The 7,471-nt window shown below is 43.9% G+C and overlaps 1 pseudogene; it reads right to left on the bottom strand.

The window, feature by feature from the left end:
- Positions 1 to 574: 574 nt before the first annotated feature.
- Positions 575 to 688, bottom strand: LOC144122223 (U2 spliceosomal RNA; annotated as a pseudogene).
- Positions 689 to 7,471: the final 6,783 nt, after the last annotated feature.

The following is a 7,471-nucleotide window of genomic DNA, read 5'->3' as shown; positions in this document are numbered from 1 at the left end:
GATTTCGTGGGGTCTGCTACACCCTTGATCACAGCGCCATCTGTGGGAGCAAATACTCATCACGTTTCGTGATTTCGTGAGGTCTCCTACCACCCTGAGATCAAAGCGCCATCTATGGCTGCAACTAAAAAACAGCTAATCTCGCATTGAGACTTGTAGCGCCATCTGCAGTAGCATTGTAGAAACAAATGCCATCTGCCAATGATGATGTCACGGTCCAATGTGGTGATTAGAGGTGGAACTAGGTGATGATGACGTCAGGGGACGAAATGGCGGTATAATTTGTTTCTTGAATCTAAGATGGCGGCCATTAAATTGCTTGTGCCCTCCTATTCCTCTCCCCCCTCACAAAAATATATTTAAACGGGTAGGAAAACTTTTCCGTTACGGGACCACTATAGGTGTATACATTCGGCTGACTGATGTTGCTGGGAGGAAGTAGGAAAAGGAAAGAGCATGGGCCTGTCTACTGGCTCAAGCCGTGCAACGCTCGCTGCCGCGTTCTGAAAGAAGGAGGCTTAAAGGATAGGAGGGAAATATAGATAGAAAAGGCGTCGCTCGCTAATAGGCCCATAGGCCCCGGGCCAATCCCGGCGGCAGTGCAATACCGGGCCGACCCGTGCCAGAGTGCGTCTAGCACTCCGGCATATTCCAAAAATAAGTTTAATAAGTTTAACAGCGGAACGATTTGTTCCGCTTTACATACTCCGACAACAACAGCCACCCATCCGAGGACAGTTATATACCAAATTTCGTAGGCAAATTAAACCCTATGGGTTGTGGTATAGAAATAAAATACAAATAAATAATAGGTAAACATTGTATGCATGCAATTCATAAATGAAGCTTTACCATATCGAAAAGTAAGCCCAATTCTAGGCCCAACATGACCCCCAATAGAAGCAAATTTCGCTTGGGACGTATCTTTAGAGGGTGCAACTCAACAATGGGTAGACGCGCATCGTAATTTCTCTGATAGATGGCGCTAGGCGGTGATCGTTAAACTAGGTGGCGCGCGTGCACGCGTAGCCGAGCATGTTGGCAATCCATCCCGTTTCAAATGGTATTACATTCCGTTTCTCGAGACGAGCGGCGCGTTCTTCTTCGTATTCGTCGTCTCGTAAACCAAACAGCTAACGCTCGTTACTTCAACGTCTTCCAGACGGTGTCGGCCTTTATTTGTTTAGGTGCTTTGAGAAAGAATTTTTTTATACGGTCAATTTTGCTGAATATACCTCAGACATACTTCTAGCGCAAGTCAGCTAATTGAAAATGTATATTGCTACTGTCCGGAAAAGCATCTGTTAAAGAAAGCAATCGAACTCGAAGAAATGATGCTCACCAGTATATTGGAAAGCACATTTCTTGGCAGGCCTACGACCTAATCCAGCCGGCACGGCACGCTTAAGTATATGAAAATAACTGCCGTAAGAAGAAACAACGGAGAGATTCGTGAACCCCTACGAGAAAAGAAGGAAAAAAAGAACATCGCAGGCAGTCCGCTAGAGGGTTGTCTCACTCCTCCCGGGAGGCGCGAAAGAAGAGTTAACCGCTTCAGTAGGAGCCGCGCCGCAAATAAGCCGGTGAAGATCGGTGATAGCAGCAGCGGAACAAGAGACCGGTTGCGTCAAAGAGCTGAACGAGAGTCTCATCCTTAAGGGAACGCGAACGAAGCCTGATGATGTTGGCAAAGAGGTGCATTGCTTAGAAAGAGCATGCAACGGCGCCTAGCTAATGAAATCAGGCGAGTAATTACGCCGACATTGCTTTGAGACTGCAGAGTTCATCGCCATTAGCCGGCGTAACCTCGTTAGGCAACCGGGAAGGCCCGCCAGCTGCTTGCTTCCCGTTCTTCCAAAACGCGTTGCTTTGGGTGCTTTGCTGGCTTTTGTTGAGCCCACTTGGGCACTGCTTTCACTGCGATGGCTTTTGGTTGTGAATGCATCGTTCCTCTTCATTACTTTTCAGCGAGCTGATAAACACTTTCATTCTCCGCGCTGCAGTTACTCTGCTAGATCTGTGCTCTTTTAGCGCTTTCCGTTCTGCTTAGGTGTTTCTCATTCTTACTAACGCCTTGCTGTCTTTAAAATTCATCTGTGGCGCTTCCATTCGGTGGTGAAAATTTAGAATTGAGCTGCGAAGCTAAGCTGTGAAGTAGAATCTGTGATGTTCTATTTCAATGGGTACTGATATAAACGACATGGTTACACTATGTGCCCGCACCACGGAGTGAAACCTGAAAGCGGAAATAAAATCAACCATTCAATCAGTTTTTATTTCGCCTCAACAAAAGCCAGAGGACACAGAAGAAAAAGCTCTGATGAGCTTAACAAGCCTTGGCCCAAAGTAAAAAGGTACAATGGCAGTGGCTCAAATAAACAAGTCCAAAACCAAGGAACATAAAGGCGGAGAATATACGTTACAGAGATGAACATAGCTAATCGATGGTAATTAAAAAATTGCTGACAGTGACTGGTCACATGAGCTAAAAAAGGTTGGGGCATAGAGCAGACAAAATTCCGCACTGTAGGTATCACTGTGCAGATTTGAAGCTGTAGATCAAAACGCGTGCACACACTTTAAGCAAGGACTATGCTAACCATCAAAGACATCGCACATAAGGGATTCCTTGATGCAACAAACCAATAAGTACGGAACGAAGAGAGAGTAGTTAGCCTTTGAGGAGATTCAGTAAATCAACTTTAGAAAAGTATGATGATTTCAAAGCCGCTATCAGCTACAATATTCAGAAGTGACGGGAGGCGATAACGCAGCGGCTGCGAGCCGTACATAGTTCTTGGGCTAAATATAATGTAGAATTTAGTGCAACGCAATGAATACATTGGCCGACGTTTCAACAAGACACTTCGCTGACTTTTCGACAAGAGGACTTGTCTTTATCTCAGCCCAGAGGAAGACGATTATGTCCACACGAACACAAGTCTGCTTGTTGAAACGTTTGTAGGCTCCCTGAGGCTTCCATCTCTATTGTTCACTTTGTGTTTACAGTTAATGAGGATATTGAGTGAAATACTTGCTCTTCAAAGCGGCACATAGGGACTAGAAAACTACACTCTCATATTTCTGGCATTAAGGCACGATGTCCATATTTGTGGACGCAAAATTTTGAAACTCCGATGCAGCAGTTTTTCTTTGTCTAAGACAATGAAAATTAGAAATTTGCTTGCACGTTACCTTCTCTGCACTTTTAGGACGATAAACTGCGTCATAAACGGTCCGTCGGAAAGAAAACAAGCAAAAATAGAAGCTACTTTTCCGTCCCGCCATTGAGTGTGCAGACACCCATATTTACTTTTTTAAAAATATATATCGTCTATCTACGCGATATTATGCCGCTGACATGGCAGGCAGGGTCGAAATGCTTAGGATGCGCAGCTCAACGGTGGAAGGTCGCCCAGTTTACGAGAGTATAATGGCGCTTTGGTGCGGTCCACATATTTTGACACCGTGCCTCAGGGGTATATAGATTGCGTGTGCTAGCTAGCAATTTTCATTTGGCAATGAGCGCTTGTGTATTCGTTTCTGAGTTTTAGTTAGTTTTGGAGCGCACTGTTCAATCAAATCAATTCGGTTCTTTCCCGTTTCGATCAACTCCACTAGTGCATGCTTTGCAGGATAAATTGTAATAAGCGACAGGCGTTAGCTCTCACAAAGCCTCTCTCCAGATATGATGGAATTGTTGTGGGCGTACCATTGCGGCTGTTGGACTCCTCTTGAACACAGTCACCCGCCAAACGTGGTTTTCCCAAAAGAAGGTTCACAAATTGTTTAATGGCAATATGTGTGACTTTTTAACTGCCACATGGGATGCACCGTATGTGGTAGCTCTGTAAATTTTCGTTTTATATTCCTGGTTTTATATTTCTAAACTGATTTTTCTATTTCAGAAAAGAACCTGGTGAAGAAGCAGCGCATACTTAGGAATAATTTGTGATCATCATAGTGTTTGAAACGCCCATTGAGATTCATCTTATTGAATCTTTACGCTGATTTGAAGCACACAAAAATTCATTTCCAGAAGCTCAGATCTAATCTGCCCAATCTTTTAAATGCAAACAAAAATCATATAATGCTATCTCGTCAATAGAGGTGGCGTAAATGATGATACGGGCAAGCTGGCGTATGGCAAAACTGTTGCGTACAGAGGCACCATGATGAAGCCACGTAATAATTTTGACCATATGGACATTGGGAATCAGACTACTTCTCTATCGGCTGCACAAAAATCTACAGCGTTGCGCAGACAACAGATGCCTTTTACAACTTCGTCGACATCTGCCCATATCAATGTCCCACTTAGATATACCGATCATTCGTGTGGATTATAGAATGATAAAACTATCGTGCACAGCGTTGATCTTGCTGGTTAAGCTGTACGTAGGCACAGCACAGAAAGTAAGTTTCTCCGACTTATCGAAAACAGCAGAGACGTGAACAACACGGACAACTCATCACAGTAAAATGGCTGCTGGGAAACAATGCGACTCACAAAGCAAAAAGAAGGCAGGCCTCAGCCCCTGGCACAGCTTCGGCTGCGCACATTGTCTCCGGGCCACACAGCGCATTCTGTGATCCAGAGCTATGCAAACAAAAAAGGGGGTCATTGTTTTTCATTTCTTCACAGAGTTTGGGCTCTTAGTTCTTCTGATTAACGAAATGTATGTTCGCAGCCCGTATTAGAGCTAAAACCTTATCACATTCTGTGCTTGGAGTCGTCGGTTCAATGCGTATGCTTAATAGAAAAAAAAACAGCGCAAGGAAGTTAGGACAAAAAGGCCACATGCAAGAGAGTGCCAGAACTGACTACTACTAATTCGTTATTCTTTCTCCATTCAGTACAGTATATTCAAACAATACGGAAAAATGGTATTTTCAACAAAGCAACTGACGCAGTGTAAAGTAAATAATACCCGAGTGAAAAACGAAGCAAGGAACAGAACAAAAGTAAAAAAAAATGAAAGTATGTAGCAACAGTTAGAGCAGATCAGGTTATCACTACGAGATGAAGGCTAAATTTTAAAAGCAGCTAATGCCCGTCAGACCGAATGATAACGTCAGATCAGAAAACAAACATCCATTAAATACACGTAATCTTGCAGCAAAGGGAAAAAACAAGCGGAACTCCGAAATCGTGAGAACAAACATTCAATGACGCGCTCATGTGAAATGAAGAGTTAGAAACAGCAAACAAAAGGTAGTGCGAACAAGTAAACGCAAAGCGTGCTTCTTTGCATTCATACTGTAGGCAATGAAAAGTACATGAGGTATGAAAGGTGGAATTACAAATGTGACTACAAAATCGACGGTCCCTCTCTGGAGCACATATCAAAATGACAAAAATACGCGTTGTCCATTAGTAAACCATAGCTAAGTATTTTGAAACAATAGGCTTAGCATTGCCGCACAAAAAGCGCATTTTCGACCGGCTGTATAAAAATAAGAAGAATTTCTTATCCAGAGGTTTTCGGTTTTTCTCAATATACTGGGAGCGGTTATGCGTGGTAGGCTGTTATACTCGATCTTCTTCAGAGTGATTGATGGAGATCGAAAGGAAATCCAGATCTATTATTCCCATAATAATAATAATAATAATAATAATAATAATAATAATAATAATAATAATAATAATAATAATAATAATAATAATAATTGCTTTGTGTGTGTTTGTACTCTCCTGCTGTCCTGTCACTTGATCCGCGCCATTATTCCGTTAAGCATGTCTGACCAACTTGCACAATCCTTTACGCTTCTTAATAATAATTGGTTTTGGGGTGAAAGGAACTGGCGCAGTATCTGCCTCATATATCGGCGGACACGTCAACTGCGCCGTAAGGGAAGAGATAAAGGAGGAAGTGAAAGAGCAAATGAAGAAAGAGGTGCCGTAGTGGAGGGCTCCGGAATAATTTCCACCACCTGGGGATCTTTAACGTGCACTGACATCGCACAGCAAAAGCACAGCATAATAAAGCGTTGTTCCATGTTTTCCCGCATGTCACACAGGCGACAGTTAGCCGGAGAGAAAGACGGCTTGCTCGCGTAGCTAGTCATTGAAACTTAAACCTTGGACGTGCAGTATAAGGTCACTCATGGCTCTAACATAAACATGGTTTATTCGAACTTTGTTTCCATGAATGAGCAGCACTCGGCAAAAGGAAAACTGTACTGATGTCAGATAGCCATCTCTTAACGTATCTGCTACAGCCTGCGTGGACTAACAGGAAGCTTGTTAAAGGCGGTAAATAATTACTTGATCACGAGTTACTTTTTATTTCAATCTGTTTTCACGCGTTCCTTCATTGTTCTGCACATCGACATGCTCAGCAGCAATAGTGCCCCTTGCTATTGATGGGGCCGGGTGACCTCATACCGAGTGAAGCTCTAAGGATCTGAACACGACACGATTTTCTCGCCGTAGCAGAGATCCGCATACTGATAGTCAGCAGCGGTATTATGCTGTCTGACGCGCCTAAAGAAGAGGCTGACGATGAAGAGTTGGTAGATGCCACCCTGAGCACTATATCGAGATTTATTCAAGCAGTGCGGAAAACAGTGCCAACATAAGCTGCTGTATACTACACGACAATTTCGCCTATTAATGAGGTTGGAGATATAGAGCCAAACAGACGCAGAGAAATATAGCTCCTGTTTGCAGTTGTTAGTAAGCTCCTGAAACATAATCTGCTGTCGATATATTTCTTATCTAGAGTAAGTAACACAACCGTCAACTGTCACCGTTGATAATCAAAGAACGAAGAGTTTTCTCGCTTGAAACGAATTTGCTAGGCATGTCTAGGTGCCAGAAGCTTCCACAGATGGCGCCAGCTGCGTTAGTGGCGGTGTGAAGGTATACCTGAGAGGGAAACACTCCAGACAGCCAGGCGCGCCCACATCCGGCAGAAAAATTGGGCGGAATGGCGAACGCTCCGCCCCTGTACCCTCCTTCGCATTGTAAAGAAAAACTGCCGCCGAGTAGAAAATGTGGTGCATCGGTCCTGCAAAGAAATTTCTGCTGGAACCTACTGTCGGTCATGGCATAGGAAACGCATGTTTTCTGTTCTGGCAAGACAGAAGGAATAAAACTACACTTTTTCAGGCCCAAGTGCAGCCTTTGGTTCTGTCTGGCGATGTCTATATGTGACACTCACATGTTTCTGACCCAGAACTTAAACATCGAAAAGGGAGCCTCTGTCGGCTTAGCCAACATTTCGACAAGATGATGGCTTCGTCTGCGCAAAACGTTCATCTTTGGCGGGGGTTAAACAGGGCCTTCGATGCGAGCAAGAAATCCTGGTGAGAGTGACGATGGTATGGTATGTGGAGGGTGGAGGAATGGGGAACGTGCACTTGACACTCTGCTGCTGACGCAGGATGGCTGCTAAAAAGGATTTGACCGGCTGACCTGCAATAATAGCTACAAGAAATACGGCAGCTCAGCACAACAAAAACCAGA

Source organism: Amblyomma americanum, chromosome 2, assembly GCF_052857255.1.
Source record: "Amblyomma americanum isolate KBUSLIRL-KWMA chromosome 2, ASM5285725v1, whole genome shotgun sequence".
Classification (NCBI taxonomy): domain Eukaryota; kingdom Metazoa; phylum Arthropoda; class Arachnida; order Ixodida; family Ixodidae; genus Amblyomma; species Amblyomma americanum.
Note: the sequence above shows the minus strand (reverse complement) of the source record. Positions and strands in the feature narration are given on the sequence as shown.